A 16,513-nucleotide genomic window follows, 5' to 3' on the forward strand; every position below is an offset into this window, starting at 1 on the left:
TTGGGCTATGTTACAGTAAATTTCTGAATTTTAAAGCATAATATTTAGCACTGATTTCACTATAGGAAATATAAGACTAATATTTCACCAAGCAGTTTTAGATAATATACAGAATTTGGGAACTGAAATTATTGCAATTAAATTGACAAATACCTATACCTGTTGCAGCTTTTCTCTCTCACAGACCAGAGCTATGCAAAAATAGAATGTCTATGAATGAAGGTATCTACCATGTTGTTTTTAGGGTTTAATTTCTGTAAAGGAATGCCTGAGGTTCAAAGTTGAAATCCATGTATTTGAACACAGAATTTATGTATTAAAGTTCTTCAGAGATAAAATGTATAATATTTGTATATGTATATGTATATGTATATACTTATAAGAATTGACTCACAGGGTTATGGAGGCCAAACAGTCCTATGCTCTGCCATCTGCAAACTGGGTAATCATAAAACCCATGGTATAATTCAGTTCAAATCCAAAGGCCTGAGGAACTCTCATGTCTGAGGACAAGAGAGGAGAGATGTCTTAGCTCAAGAAGAGAGAGAGAATTTGCCCTTCCTTAGCCTTGTGTTCTGTCTGGGTCTTCAACAGATTGGATGACACGCATACACATTGGTGAGGGAGATCTTCTTTGCTCAGTTTACTGATTCAAATGATAATTCCTTCTGGACACATTCTCATAGACACACCCAGAACTGATGTTTTACTAGCTATCTGGACATCCCTTGGGCCAGTCAAGTTGACACCTGAAATTAACCCTCACAATTTACTTGAGCAAGTTACCCTCGTTGTGAAAGTGATCACACCATCTTTTTTCCCCTTTCCAGTCTTTCACTCACTGGTCATTTGAATTTGTATAAGACATATTCAAATTTCTTGGGACCCAGGAAATCATTCCCTGCCTCTTTATTATTTTACAGGTGAGAAAACTGAAGCCTAAAGAGGTGAAATGACTAGTTCAAAATGACACTGAATTTTCTTAGTGATCTTGAAGTCTGAAGGCAAGCTGATTAAATTTGCAGATGACAGAAAGCTGGGAAAGATAGCCAACAGAAATAGATTGAAGTCTATTTCTAATATATAGATGACAATATAAATATTAAAAGTGATCCGCCTGAAATGATAGGCTAAACCCTATCTCTACCCTAAGTAGAGATTCAGCATCAATAAATGCAATGGCGGGCAGCCCCGGTGGCCCAGTGGTTTAGCGCTGCCTTCAGCCGGGGGTGTGATCCTGGAGACGCGGGATGGAGTCCCACATCAGGCTCCCTGCACGGAGCCTGCTTCTCCCTCTGCCTGTCTCTCTCTCTCTCTCTCTCTCTCTGTCATGAATAAACAAACAAACAAACAAACAAACAAATAAATGCAATGGCTGCACTTTTAGCTGAAAAATCTATTGCATGGTATAGGCCTACTTTGGCTAAAGTTCATGTGAAACAATTTGGTGGCCTTAAGTCAACTATGTAAAAACCCCAAGTGAGGAACAGCTGCTTAAACTGTTGGTGTAACCTCTGGGGTTGTATTAATAGGCAGAGAGTGATCTGATGTTGTAGGAAGTGTGTGGCCTGGGCACTTGGTGCTGGTTAGGTCATATTTATATCACTTTATGTGGTACAGGGTACAATGTTCTGAGAAGGATCTTGTAAACTGGAGTCCATCAACCAGAAGATGATGAGAGGCCTGAGCTCCGCTCTATAGGATGAAAGGCCACAGCAGCTAGGAATGTTTAGTTTGGAGACTTCTGAAGGATGTCATTCCTTCAAAAATCTCATGGACTATCAAATGAAGAAGAGATATGTTGCTTGTTCTATGTCACTCAATGGGCAGAAGTAGGATTATTAGGGATGATGATTAATGATCATTAAGGATTTCTGCTCTAAGATTTTCCAGCACTGCTGACTCACAATGGAATGATCTGGAACTGTGGTCAAGGAAATTCTGGGGCCCATACATTAGAGATCTTAAAGGAGGATACTACTCTGGGAGAAAGGTTGACTCCATGACTTCTAAGTTCCCCCCCTTTTTAAAAAAATTTATTTATTTATTCATGAGAGACACAGAGAGGCAGAGGCATAGGCAGAGGGAGAACAGGCTCTACATAGGGAGCCTGGTGTGGGACTCGATCCCAGGACCCCGGGATCCCAACCCAAGCTGAAGGTAGATGCTCAACCACTGAGCCACCCAGGCATCCCTTCTAAGTTCCTTTAACTCAGATTCTGTGAGCCTTTGTAGGTCATTTCTCTTGTACTGCTATTCCACTCTAGTAGATAACGTTTTTGACCTTCTGACTTCCCAAAAAATTCAGAGTAGTTTGTAATATTAGAATATATATTTTTAAAAAACAAATAAAATTTTTAATGAAAAATTGAATCAGAAGTACCCTTGGGGAAAAATGAGTTGCTATAGAATTTGGGCACTAAGTTAAAATCTAAACTTGCTCAAAGTCTGGACAGATAGAGGAATTATGATGTAGATTCTTTTTTTTTTAAAGATTTTATTTATTTATTTATTCATGACACACACACACACACACACACACACACACACACACACACACACCAGAGGCGCAGAGACACAGGCAGAGTTGGAGAAGCAGGCTCTATGCAGGGAGCCCGAGGTGGGACCCGATCCTGGGACTCCAGGATCAGGCCCTGGGCCAAAGGCAGGTGCTAAACCACTGAGCCACCTGGGCTGCCCTATGATGTAGATTCTTATTGTTCAGAAGAGGAAATTTAAACTTTTATCAGTATTAGTGTTGATCCTGACTTCCCAATGGAATTAAAAGGTCCGTAATGATAGGGTACAAATCCTTTACTTCATGTTAATTCCAATAACATATTATTTTATACATTTTATACAGGGTAGTGTTTTGTGTGTTTTGAATGATTTGACTTTCTTAAAGATGGAATAGGACATTTTTTTCCTTAATTTTTTTTCTTAGGGTCTGGTAGAAGAAGTCTCCTGGTTAGGCTCTAAGACATAGATCTGAAACTATATTATCTTGTTCCAATGAGGTATCCTTAACTTGGCCTATACTGAGCCCCAGACTGCCGTAATTACATCTCCTGGTACATCTTCATATTTTTAGAACAAGTTTCTGTCTTAAATGCATTGTGCTGTAGACTATAGCTGCTCTGGGACACTGGCTTCATTTCCTCTGTGAACACCAGTTATACATTGTATCAGTAGGAACAGTAACCAACATTTATATTTCGCTAACTTAGAACACAAGCACTCTTCTAGATGTTTGTCCTATCCACTGCTCTATTCTGTAGTTACTACTTTTAGCTCTACTTTTTCAGATGAGGAAAGGGAGGTGGAGAAGTTAAGTGACTTTCTCAAGGTCACAAGTTAGTAAGTGGCAGAGCCAGAATGTGAACTTAGCATTCTATCTACAGATTTTGTGCTCCTAACCACTATGCCCTTCTGTCTCTCAGCAAGATGTCTACGTGCAATGTGTACATAATCAAGTCGCTAAGGGCTCAAAGTCCAAGCAAGTTTTGTCTCCTGGGTGCAGGACACCAGGTGGTAAAGAGTTCCCTCTGCGCCTCCTCTTTCCATTATTTCCTCTGTTCCCTGCAGACTAGCTCAGAAACCTCCCCACTATATTTCCTTCCCTAGCTCAGCTTTCTGAGATTGGCTGCTCTCCAGCTCTGCATGGCTCGAGGCTTTGGAATGAAACACCCAAGACTGAGCTCCTTAGAGTGACTCACATCTGTTGGAGCAGTTACAGCCTGGTTTTTGTGCCACTTAGCAATTCTTCCTCCCCAAACCCAACCCTCTCCATTTTCCTAAAAATGCCAGATGGTATATATTTATTTTTAAATTGATGTGAATTTTAATACAGTTAGCTTTGGGGAATTTATCAACACTTCCTCTGTCCCTTCACTGCTCCTCCCCCCCACCCCCCAAGGGATAATTAGACTCACTCCATGGTATTACAAAACAGGAAGGCCTGGGTAGCTGCTCAAGGGCATGGTGTTGCAGAAATCACTCTTCGCCTCTGACCTACAGTTAGATGCTTAATGGGAACTTTCTGATGATGACATCTCAGGTCAGGTGGAGATAGGCCCAGGACCAAGCCCTGCCTATTGCTTTGTCTGAGTCAGCATGGAAGAGGGGCAGGTCTTTGCCTGGCATCTCTTCTATCCCTATTAGACACAGCTAAGCTCAAAGATAGGAAGAAAAGAGGTGTGTTCATGGGAACCCATCTTCCTTTATGCAGTTTCCCATACATCCAGCAGTCAGCCCCTCTGCTTCATTCTAACCAGTCGAGTCACTGGTACCAAACACACTATCTGAAGTAGTGTAAGTCCCCTTAGCAGTGAATGTTCTCTATTGTAGGAGGCCTCTTGGGGCTAAAGAATTGGGAGTGACTCCTAGGTTTAAATCAATAAACGAGCAAGTCAATACTCTTTTATACCTGGACACAATGAGCCTTCATGCCTGGAAGCAGCTACTGTTCTTTCACGGACTTAGTCAAATCCACTGAGATAAAAGCCAGATGGAGTACCAACTTATGGGGTCACTCAGAGAGCATTCCGATATTCCAGTCCTGTCTGGCCCTGTTGCAGGGTAGCAGAAAGAGGAAGGATAAACGAACACCAAGGATACTTTAGACCTAAAATGAGAAAGCCTAAATTTGAGTTCCAGCTATACCTCCTATTAATTGTATAACCTTGAGTAAACCAAGGTACTTCTCTCTTTCTCCTTTTTAAAAAATATTTATTTATTTATTTGACCCACAGAGAGAAAGAGAGCACAAACAGGGGGGCAGAAGGCAGAGGGAGAGGGAGAAGCAGACTCCCCATGGAGCAGGCAGCCAGATGTGGGGCTCCATCCAGGACCCTGGGATCATGACCCGAGCTGAAGGTAGGCACTTAACCAACTGAGCACTCAGGTGCCCTCAAAGCACATATTTCCTTTTATGTCAAATAGGAATAAAAATACCAGTTTCTCTCATTTCGCAGGGACAAGTGAGGGTCGAATGACAATACACGTGAAAACACTCTGTAAGCTGTAATAGTGCTATGGAAGCGTAAAGGATTATTATATGTTTTTATTTATTTTAATTAAAATAAATAATAATAGTTTTATCAGTTTGTTCTTCTCAGTTTTTTTTAGATTAAAGTATAGTTGACACACATGATTACCTTAGTTTCAGGTGTACAACATAGTGATTTAACAAATCTTTTCATTATGCTATGCTCACTGCAAGTGCTACTCAATTTTTGACCAAAACTGTGTAAATAGTAAAGTGGAGAGCTTTTCCCTTCTGTCACTTTCTATTTTTTGTTCTGCCCTAGGCAGGCAGAGAGCTGTGAGGTGCAGACTTGCAGGTGACACGTGAAGTACGAAAGAGGCAAGTACCTGTGTACTCATCATGGTAAGGAACAGAACCAGACAGAATTCAGAGTCAGATGGAGATCAGTCTTCGTCACAGTAGTAGGACTACTCTAGATAGAGCTGACCATTAGGTGATGGGCCAATGTGAAGCAAAAAAGGTGATCTCAAGCACAGTTTGAAGCCAAGACAGGTATAACATAAAGGTCTTTTAACAAAGTCTCCCTACAGAGTGGAGCTTCCTAACCTGGGCTACTCAGAAAACCCTGGTCACTTCCACTCTGGACCTGGACTGTTGTAACCCAGGAAAACCTCTAAGAGAGATGTTTAAGGAAAAGGAAATCAGGAGGCTTGAAGGAGAACAGTGTAGATGGTTCAGATCATTCCCAAACTAGCCTATCAGTCCTTAGAGAATTAAGCATAATGGGTAACTAAGGGCAGAACACAGGATCTTGGGTCCCAAATTCATATTCACCTGTTCGTAGAGGTGATTTCTATCAAAAACCAAAACCAAAACCTACTGGAGCCTTAAAAATGATTTTCCAAAGAGGACTGTTGAGAAGCCTTAATGCTTTGAGTAAAGAACTCAAGAAATATAGACTCTGGTCTTCCTGAAGTATCCAAAATGAGAAAAATAAGCCCTTAATAGATAAGTTTTTGGCCTAAGTCAGAGGTTACAAATTGGCTATGGGCTAGGTATGGTCAGCAGGTATATTTTGTTTGACCATTTTGTTATACATACCCAGTGGTTTGGATTTTTTTTTAAAGTTTCTTTCTTTATTTATTGGAGAGAGAAAGAAAGCATGAGCAGGGGAGAGGGGAGAGGGAGAGAGAGAAGTAGATTCCCCACTGAATGGGGAGCCAGATGCAGGATTCAATCCCAGGACACTTAAGTGTGAAGATAGACACTTAAATGACTGAGCCACCCTGGTGCCCATACACAGTGGGCAATTTAAGAGACTCTGGAAGTTATCTGGTTGAAACATACTCTATGGACATCAAGAAAACAGTGAGAGCAGGGCCTCTGACTGGGCATACCAGGGTATTTGATGAGAAAGCTGAGTTTACAATCTGGTTTGAGGAAATGTGATGCATGCACATGGAGAGGACTTACTCTAATTGTGAGCAGCAGGTGGCCAGTGGAGGTTGAGTAACAGGAACAAGGACCAGTAGAGTTCCAAGAGAGAGAGCTCACTCTGAGTTCACACTGATGCAGTTTTTGGAAATGAGGGTGGTGGTGGATAGGTGCATTCTGCAGTAGGAGGATTAGCAAGCTGAGACTTGGGAGGCAGGAAATCTCCAGGTGTATTCAGAAGACAATGAGCAGGGTGAGGCAGGGAAAATGAGTTGGAGAAAAATGGGAGATCTTGAATGAAGATGAGTAGGAATCCTGTCTCTGAGTCTAAAAGTCATGGAATTAAAAATAAAATAAAATAAAAGTCAGGGAATTAAATGTTTCCTGATTAAAAGAATGGTCTTTGGGGGGAGAGTTAAAGGAACCAGGTAGCCAGAAGCTTGGGCTGCCTGTAGCTTGCTCCCCTGGCATCAGTCTTTCCTCTCTACTGCTGAGCTACCTACAGGTATCCCCCACCCAGCTCCCTCCTTGGGAGGCAGAGACCTTCTCAGCCTGGTTAATCATATAGTGGTCAATAGGGATTATCATCTTCCTCAGCAGGGTGAAGAGGCTGTGAAGAAGGCTGAGTGTGGTAAGATTATAGCTGACATCATGAGGCAGCTTGAGGCCTGCCAGCAAGAATGTGTTCACTTTATTTGCTTTTCATCCTGAGCAGAAACACAATGAAATCTCAGCATTTGTTTATTGTGATAAAATATATACAACATTCAACTTACCATTTGAATCAATTAAAAAGCATAACATAAAATTTGCCATCTTAAACACTTTTTTTTTTTAAGATTTTATTTATTTACTCATAGAGACAGAGAGAGAGGCAGAGACACAGGCAGAGGGAGAAGCAGGCCCCATGCAGAGAGCCTGACGTGGGACTCGATCCAGGGTCTCCAGAATCATGCCCTGGGCAGCTGGCGGTGCTAAACCGCTGCGCCCCTGGGGCTACCCCATCTCAAACACTTTTAAGTGTGTGGTACAATAGTGTTAACTGCATGCACATTGTTTAACAGATCTCTAGTATTTTCCATCTTGCAAAACTGAAACACTATACCCATTGAACAACAACTCCTCATTTCTCCCTCCCTCAAGCCCTGGCATCCACCATTTAACTTTCTGTTTTCAGGAATTTCTTTTTTTAAAGATTTTTATTTATTCATGAGGGACACAGAGAGAGGGAGAGAGAGGCAGAGACCCAAGCAGAGGGAGAAGCAGGCTCTATGCAGGGAGCCTGATGTGGGACTTGATCCCAGGACTCCAGGATCACGCCCTGGGCCAAAGGCAGGTGCTAAACCACTGAACCACCAGGGATCTCCTGTTTTCAGGAATTTGAGTACCTTAGATACATATAAGTGAAATCAAGCAGTATTTGTGTGTGTGTATGCGTGTGTGTGACTGGCTTATTTTACTTAGCATAATGTCTTCAAGGTTCATCTATGTTGTAGCATGTGACAGAATTTCCTTCTTTTTAAAGGCTGAGTAATATTCCATTGAATATATATATTTTTTCTTTATCCATTCCTTCATCAATGGACATTTAAGTTACTTCCACCTTTTGGCCTTTGTGAAAAATGTTGCAATGAACAAGGGTGTGCAAATATCTCTTTGAGATCCCGTTTTCAATTCCTTTGGGTATATACTCTGAAGTCAGGTTGTTGGATCATATGGTAACCATTCTATTTTCAATTTTTTGAGGAACCTCTGTATTGTTTTCCACAGCAACTACATCATTTTATGTTGGGGGTGAGACTTAAAGGAACCAGGTAGCCACAAGTATGGACTACTTCCAATTCCTCTGTATCTCCACCAACACTTATTTTCTGTTTTTATTCCCCTTTTTGATAGTAGTTATCCTGGTGGGTATGAGGAGATATGTCATTGTGGTTTTGATTTGTATTTCCCTGATGATTAGTGATGTGAGGTATATTTTCATGTTTTTTTTTAATCTTTTGTACATCTTCTTTGGAGGAAATGTCTACTCAAGTCTCTTGCCCATTTTTAAATCAGGCTATTTTTTTGTTGTTGTAAGAGTTCTCTCTATATATTGGACATTAACTCCCTTAATTTTTTTCCAGATTTTTAAAATATATTTTTATTTATTTTTTTAAAGATTTTACTTATTTATTTGAGAGAGGGATAGAGATGGAGATTGCAACAGAGATAGTGAGAGAGAGCACAAGTAGGGAATGTGTATATCTAGCTTTCCCAGCACCATTTGTTGAAGAGACTATATTTTCCCTATTGCATGGTCTTGACATCCTTGATGAAGATCATTAGACCATATATGGGGGGAGTATTCTGGGATCCTCTTGTTTGTTCCATTGGTCCATATGTCAGTCTTTATGCCTGTACCATACTGTTTTGATTACTGTAGCTTTGAAATCAGGAAGTGTTTCCCTCCAGCTTTGTTTTTCTTTCTCAAGATTGTTTGGCTATTCATAGTTTGAGAACATTTAAGCCATTTTTAAATGTGCAATTCAGTGGCCTTAAGTACATTCACCATGCCTTACAACCACCACCACAACCCATATTCAGAATTTTTTTCATCACCTCAAACTGAAATTCTGTACCCATTGAACAAAAACTCCCCATTCTCCATGCTACCCCCACCCAGACCCTGGTAACCTCTATTCTACTTTCTGTCTTAATGGATTTACCTATTCTAGGTACCTCATAAAAGTGAAATCATACAATATTGTCCTTATGTGTTGGTTTATTTAACTTAGCACAGTGTCCTCAAGGTTCATTCACCTTGTAGTACATGTCAGAATTTCCTTCCTTTTAAGGTTGAATGTTGGTCCATTGTATGTATACAGCAAATTTTGTTTATTCACTTATATGTTGATGGACAAAAGTGATATTTTATTTTATTTTTAATTTTTTTTAGATTTTATGTATTTATTCATGAGAGAGAGAGAGAGAGAGAGAGAGCGAGAGGCAGAGACACAGGCAGAGGGAGAAGCAGGCTCCAGACAGGGAACCTGATGTGGGACTCGATCCCCAGTCTCCAGGATCACACCATGGGGCAAAGGCAGCGCTAAACTGCTGGGCCACCGGGGCTGCCCCAAGAGTGATATTTTATAAACACAAATCACATCATTCCTCTGTGCCTTAAGGTGCTTCTTAATGCTCTTGGGATAAAGTACAAAATCCTTCTGGCCCTGCCTGATGGGACCTCCACCTACTTCAGCGTTGTCTCCTGCTGTTCACCCTATATTACTCTTTAATTTATTTTCTCCAATAAGCCAGACTTCTTCCTTCCTTGGTGTTCCATACACGTTGTTTTCCCTCTGCTTGAAACACAGTTCCTTCCCCTTCACTCATATCACCCTTTGTCTAGCTAACTCCTAGTCAACTTCCAGATCTCAGCTGAGGTTGAGAAGCCTTCTGGCAAGCCTTCTCTGATCTCTTTGAGAAGGTGTCCCTGTCATCAGTGCTTATGACACCTGCATCCCTTAAGAGGAGCCCTAACCACAGTGAGGAGGAAGCAAAAGGCAAGCTGAGGACAAAGCACAAGTTAACATCCCAGACCCCCCACCCCAGGTGGGATATGTGTGACATTCCTCTGCACTCCTGGCTCCCAAGAACAAAGGAAAGGTAAAAACAGGTGGTTAACTGATAGAGATCACAGTCATGCAGGACATGAGTCTCCATCAGTTTGCAACTGTCTTAACGATTTACAAGAAAAAAAAAAACAATCTCCAGAAACCTATAAACTCAATTTCTTGGAACCTAACATCACCCACCCTTCCATAAGATAGAAAATTTTATATAATCAGTCACTCCTCACAATCCCAGTGCAGCTCTTTCTGGCCATGAGTCCCGTCCCTATGTTTAATAAAATGATATTTGCGCACCAAAGACGTCTCAAGAATTCTTTCTTAGCTGTTGGCTCTGAACTCCACCACTTCAAACGACATCAACAGTTGTAGATATAATTATCAATACTGTGAGAATTCATCTTTTTTTCTCCAGACCATTGAGAGATATTACTGCTTCATCAGGGAGTGAAGAGTGGAGGGGAAAAGGTCATTTTGAGACTATGGAGTTTGCAGTGTGGAGGATCCTTCTCTATTGATATGCAGGCTGTGAACAAAGACCCTGCACTAAAAAAAAAAAAAAAAAAAAAAAAAAAAAAAAAGACCCTGAACTAAAATCTACAACTACAGCTCCTTTTGCTATTTCATCCCAGCATGTCCGATCTAGGTCCTAATATCTCTGCCTGCTGTACTCCTCCTTAACCCCCTTCTCTCCTTTCATTGATGCTTCTTAGGTTTCTTCATTTCCTACCCACTAGCCATTTCCAATGCAAGATTTGTCTCTCACCTCCAACATGTCCAGTCAACTTTTCAAGAAAGTTTCCTTATAGCCCCATCCCAAACTATGAATCACAACTCACTTTTTCTAGAAATGTGTACTATTTCATTAGACTCTCAGCCTTAAAAATGGATTCTACCCTTACCACAGAGAAAGTTCAATAGTTTAAATCAGTCTTTGTCAATAAATATTTATTTAGCTTCTACTATATGTTAGACATGATGTAGGTTCTGGGGATACAAAACAATGAACCAAAAATGTTAATCCTTGCTTTGGGGCAGATAAGTGATGAAAATGCACACATAAACAGATGCTTTTTACCTAACATGATTATGTCTATGATATAGGTATGCAGGAATCCTTGGACCAGTCTGGGGGTAAAGTGAAAGCCTCTTGGGAAAGAAACACCTTGATTTGTTTTGAAGGTAAGTAAATGTAATTAAGGTGAAGAAAGGTGGGAAGGCTCTGACTTATGAAATAACACAGAGAGTATGATGGAAGGTAGTTTGACTACTAGAACATAAGGAATCAGTGAATGGTGGGAGAGAAGATTGAAGTCCTAGGAAGAGCCAGGTTAGAGAGGACCTTGAAGTTAAACTAAGGAGCATACATTTCATTCTGTGGGATAATGTGGAGCCACTAAAGAATTTTAAGTAGCATAATAACATGGTTAAGATCCGAGTTTTAAACAGACCTAGTCACAGGTGGAATGAACCTTAAGATATACTGTTAAGTAAGAGAAGTATTATACAGAATGGTGTATATAATATACTACCATTTATGCTAACAAAATATTATACAGACATCTATATGCATGTATGTACGAACATGTACTGGAAAATGCATAGACTACCTACATAAGTATACTCAAGAAGCAAGAATTGTTTTGGGTAGGAGAGCTAGATAGCTGGAGACAGAGATGAAAAGGAGACTTATTTTTCAGTGGATATATATACTTTTATGCTTTTTATTGCTTATTAAGAATGAATTTAGGTTTGCTCAGGAGTAGTCTTTAAAGATGATGATATAGGGACGCCTGGCGACTTAGCGGTTGAGCATCTGCCTTCAGCTCAGGGCGTGATCCTGGTCCTGGAATTGGGTCCTGGGTCCTGCATCGGGCTCCTTCCGGAGAGTCTGCTTCTCACTCTGCCTATGTCTCCCCCCCCCCCGCCCCGTCTCTTGTGAATAAATAAATAAAATATTTGGGATCCCTGGGTGGTGCAGCGGTTTGGCGCCTGCCTTTGGCCCAGGGCGCGATCCTGGAGACCTGGGATTGAATCCCACGTCAGGCTCCCGGTGCATGGAGCCTGCTTCTCCCTCTGCCTGCGTCTCTGCCTCTCTCTCTCTCTCTCTCTCTCTCTGTGTGTGTGACTATCATAAATAAATAAAAATTTAAAAAAAATTTTTTTTAAATATTTTAAAAAATAAATAAAGATGATGATACAGGAAGCTCCTAAACTCCCCTCCCTCTTTGGACACACCAAATGTATAGCTACACATGGAGTAGCTTCCTCTGAAAATAATTCAGAACTGGCTGAGTAATTTCTTTTTTTTTTTAATATATTTTTTAATTTTTATTTATTTATGATAGTCATACAGAGAGAGAGGGAGAGAGGCAGAGACAAAGGCAGAGGGAGAAGCAGGCTCCATGCACCGGGAACCCGACTTGGGATTCGATCCCGGGTCTCCAGGATTGCGCCCTGGGCCAAAGGCAGGCGCCAAACCGCTGCGCCACCCAGGGATCTCCGGCTGAGTAATTTCTATACATCAGACAAAACAAGATATCCACATCAAGTGGATAGGAAAGTCTGAGATACACTCTTATCATAAATCCCACTGCCAGCACAGTGCCATACAATCAGGAGGGAACCCCTAATTCCCAGCTTCCCAAGGAGTGAAGGGTTTGGACCCAATATTTAGTACTCCTACTTTTAAGATTTCCACTCAATAGATAGGCTCCCAAAACATCTACCTCTGAAAGTCGCTGGGGCTTGAGTTTATGAGACCCAGAAGACTACAGTGAAACAAAGGAGCAGTTATTAACAGACCTGAGCACTGGCTCTTGCCATTACCTCAGGGTTCAGTGCATGGGGAGCCAGCAAAACCTGCCAGTCTCCCAGCCTTTCCCTGAATAGGGTCCATCTACATTCTTTCTTTAAGGTAGAGAATGCTACTCTTGATCTCAGAATCATGAGTTCAAGCCCCACACTGGGCATGGAGCCTACTTTAAAAAAAAAAAGAAAAAGCTGCTGCCTTTGGGTCAAGCTTCTAATTTAGCAGGTATTGAGGAGCTGATTGCAATCATCTTCAAAGACCAGGAAAACTGGCAGACACCTCCCTGCTTCCCCTGCCTTCTACCTCCTGCTTATATCAAATCACCATATCTCTCTGGATGAAGTTTATATCCATGTCTGTAGCCCACTTTTATGGGTGCCAGTTGGGAGATGGGTCCACAGATCACCTGGCTCTGATAGCCAATGGGGCATGTATTCAGGAGTCCCATGGTACTATTAAAAACACACAAATTCTTAATAAGCCCAGGACTAAACTCTCACCCATGATAACACACCCAGGGTTCAGCACAGAGGCAATAGACAAAAAATGCCCACTTCCCAGTTTCTCCCTGGAAGGGGCCTAACTACACACTTTCCCAGCAGCTGCCTGGTTAGCTTCCAAACAGCCTGTATCTAGGTAGGTATTGACATTGACCATAATCATTCCCTTTGGGACACTTATGGGTCTTGGCACACCTTCAACTATGGGAGCCATTAAGAACAAAGAAGGTGGCTTGGGTGATCACAAAAATTCGAGAGGCAGCCAGGCACACTGGCCAGGCTGGTGAGGTTCATCTACCACACAAGACTATTCTTTCAAAACTGGGAGAGATTGCTGTTTTATTTAATACATAGAAACCAACACAGGGAGTCAAAGAAATTTAAGAAATAGAGAAATATGTTTCAAGCAAAAGAACAAGATAGACTCTAGAAACAGGTCTTAATGAAACAGATAAATGACTTACCTGACAGTTCAAAAAAATAGTCATAAAAATGCTCAGTGAGGTCAAAACTACACATGAACAAAGTGAGAATTTCAACAGAATGATAGAAAATATAAAAAAGTACCAAACAGAAATCATAAAGCTGAGGAATTTAAATGAACTGAAAAATTTAATTAAGAGTTTGAGCAGTATTCTAGCTCAATTGGAAGAAAAGATCAGGAAACTAGAAGACAAGGCACTGGAATTCATCTAATTAGAGGATCAAAAAGCAAACAGAAAAAAGAAAAACAACAACAACAAAAAAAGCAAACAAAGAAAAAGAGAAAATAGCTTAAAGGACTTACAGGACGCCATAAAGTGAATGGTGTGTGTGTGTGTGTGTGTGTGTGTGTGTGTGTGTGTGTCCTAGAACAAAAAGAGACATTAAAGGGGCAGGAAGCTTATTCAAATGAAAATTGGCTGCAAACTCCCCTAACCTGGGAAAGAAATAGTTATCCAGATCCAGGGAAGCTCAGGGAGTTCCAAGGAAAATTATTCCAAAGAGACCCACACTGAGACACATTATAATTAAATTGTCAAAAGTTAAAGGTGACAGAATTTTAAAAGTAGCAAGAGAAAAACAACTTATTATGTACAAGGGAACTTCCATAAGACTATTGCATATTTTTCAGCAAAAACTTTGCAAGCTAGGGAGCAGGGGTGCCTGGCTGGCTCAGTTAGTGGAGGATCCAACATTTGACCTTGGGGTTGTAAGTTTAAGCCCCACATTAAGGGTAGAGATGTTTTTCTAAAAAAGGGAGTGGGATGATAGATTCAAAGTGCTAAAAGAAAAAATACTGCCAACCAGGAATACTCCACCTGGCAAAGAATTTTTTCAGAATTGAAGAAGACACGAAGAATTTTCCAGGTAAACAGAAGCTGAAGGAGTTCATCTACAGTAGCCTTCCCTTACAAAAAATGTTAAAGTTAGTTCTTCAAGCTGAAAGGAAAAATGCCAATTAGTAACATGAGATAATATGAAAGTATAAATCTCATTGGTTAAGATAAATATGTCATTAAATTTAGAATACTCTGATGTTGTAATAGTAGTGGAGAAATCACTCATAATTTAGTATAAAAGTTAAAGACAAATGTATTAAAATAAATATAACTGCAATAACTTGTTAATGGATACACAATGTAAAAAAGAACTGACATCAAAAACAAAATGGTTGAGAGCAGTGTAAGAATATAAGCTTTTGTATGCAAACTTAAGTTGTGATCAGCTTAAAATAGATTGTTATAAATAGAAAACGTTTTATAGGGGTGCCTGGGTGGCTCAGAAGTTGGGCGTCTGCCTTTGGCCCAGGGCGTGATCCTGGAGTTCCCAGATCGAGTCCCACATGGGGCTCCCTGCATGGAGCCTGCTTACCCCTCTGCCTGTGTCTCTGCCTCTCTCTCTCTCTCTCTCTGTGTCTCTCATGATTAAATAAATAAATAAAATCTTAAAAAAAAAGAAAGAAAACCTTTTATATAAAACATGGTAACCACAAAGCAAAAACCTATATAGACACAGAAAAGAGAAAGAAAAAGGAATCAAAGGAAGAAAGGAAAAAGAGAATTAGAAAACAATCATAATTCAATTAACAAAATGATAAAGGCAAGTCTATACCTATCAATAATTGCTTTAAATGTAAATGGGCTAAATTGTCCAATCAAAAGATACAATTTAGCTGAATGTATAAAAAAAAGACAAAACTATATGCTGCTGACTCTAAGCTCACTTCAGATGTTAAAGCCATGTACAGACTGAAAGCAAAGAATGAACAAAGACATTCTATTGAAATTGGAAGCATTAATATTGTTAAAATATCCATACTACTTAAGATAATCTACAGATTCAATGTAATTCTTATCAAAATTTCAATGGCATTTTTCACAGAAATTGAAAAAAGCAATCCTAAAAGTGACATTGAACCACAAAAGCCCTGAATAAGTGATCTTGAGAAAGAAGAGCAAAGCTGGAATCATAACAGTTCCTGATTTCAAACTATATTACAAAGCAACAGTCATCAAAACAGTATAGTATTCGCAAAAAACAGTAGAACAGAATAGGGAGCCCAGACATAAACACACAAAAATGGTCAATAAACTTATTACAAAGAAGCCAAGAATCTACAGTGGGGGGAGGGAGGATAATCTCTTCGATAAATGATGTTAGGAAAACTGGGTGTCCACATGCAAAACAATGAAACCAGGCAATCTTACATTATACACAAAAATCACCTCAAAATGGATTAAAGACTTGGAAACCTGAAACTGTGAAACTCCTAGGAAAAACATAGGGGGTAAATCCTTAACATTGATCTTGGCAATGATTTTTTGGATTTGACACCAAAGGCAAAGGCAACAAAAGCAACAACAAACAAGTAGGACTACATCAAACTAAAAAGCTTCTTCACAGCAAAGAAAACCATCAGCAAAATGAAGAGGCAATCTAACATAATGGCAGAAAATATTTACAACTCATATATCTGATAAGGGGTTAATATCTAAAATACGTGTATGAAACTCATACAACTCAATAGCAAGAAAACAATAACAACAACAAAAATTCAATAAAATAACAAAACAAAACAAAAAAACCAAATCAAAACAAAAAGCAACCTGATTGTAAAATGGGCAGAGGAACCGAATAAACTTAGTAGATACTTTTCCAAGGAAGATACAAAAATGGTCTTCAGGTA

The 16,513-nt window shown here is 40.1% G+C and overlaps 1 protein-coding gene across 3 annotated transcripts in view; it reads right to left on the reverse strand.

Annotated features, from left to right (window-relative positions):
- MICAL3 (microtubule associated monooxygenase, calponin and LIM domain containing 3) overlaps positions 1-16,513 on the reverse strand; it is a 266,829-nt gene that overhangs the window by 226,736 nt on the left and 23,580 nt on the right. The window contains exon 2 of one of the 3 annotated variants that reach the window (XM_072766415.1): positions 4,427-4,568. The exons of the other annotated variants lie outside the window; for them this stretch is intronic. The gene's annotated coding sequence lies outside the window, so the exon portion shown is untranslated. The remainder of the gene's footprint in view (positions 1-4,426; positions 4,569-16,513) is intronic. 3 annotated transcript variants of the gene reach the window in all.

This window comes from Vulpes vulpes, chromosome 8, assembly GCF_048418805.1.
Source record: "Vulpes vulpes isolate BD-2025 chromosome 8, VulVul3, whole genome shotgun sequence".
Lineage (NCBI taxonomy): Eukaryota > Metazoa > Chordata > Mammalia > Carnivora > Canidae > Vulpes > Vulpes vulpes.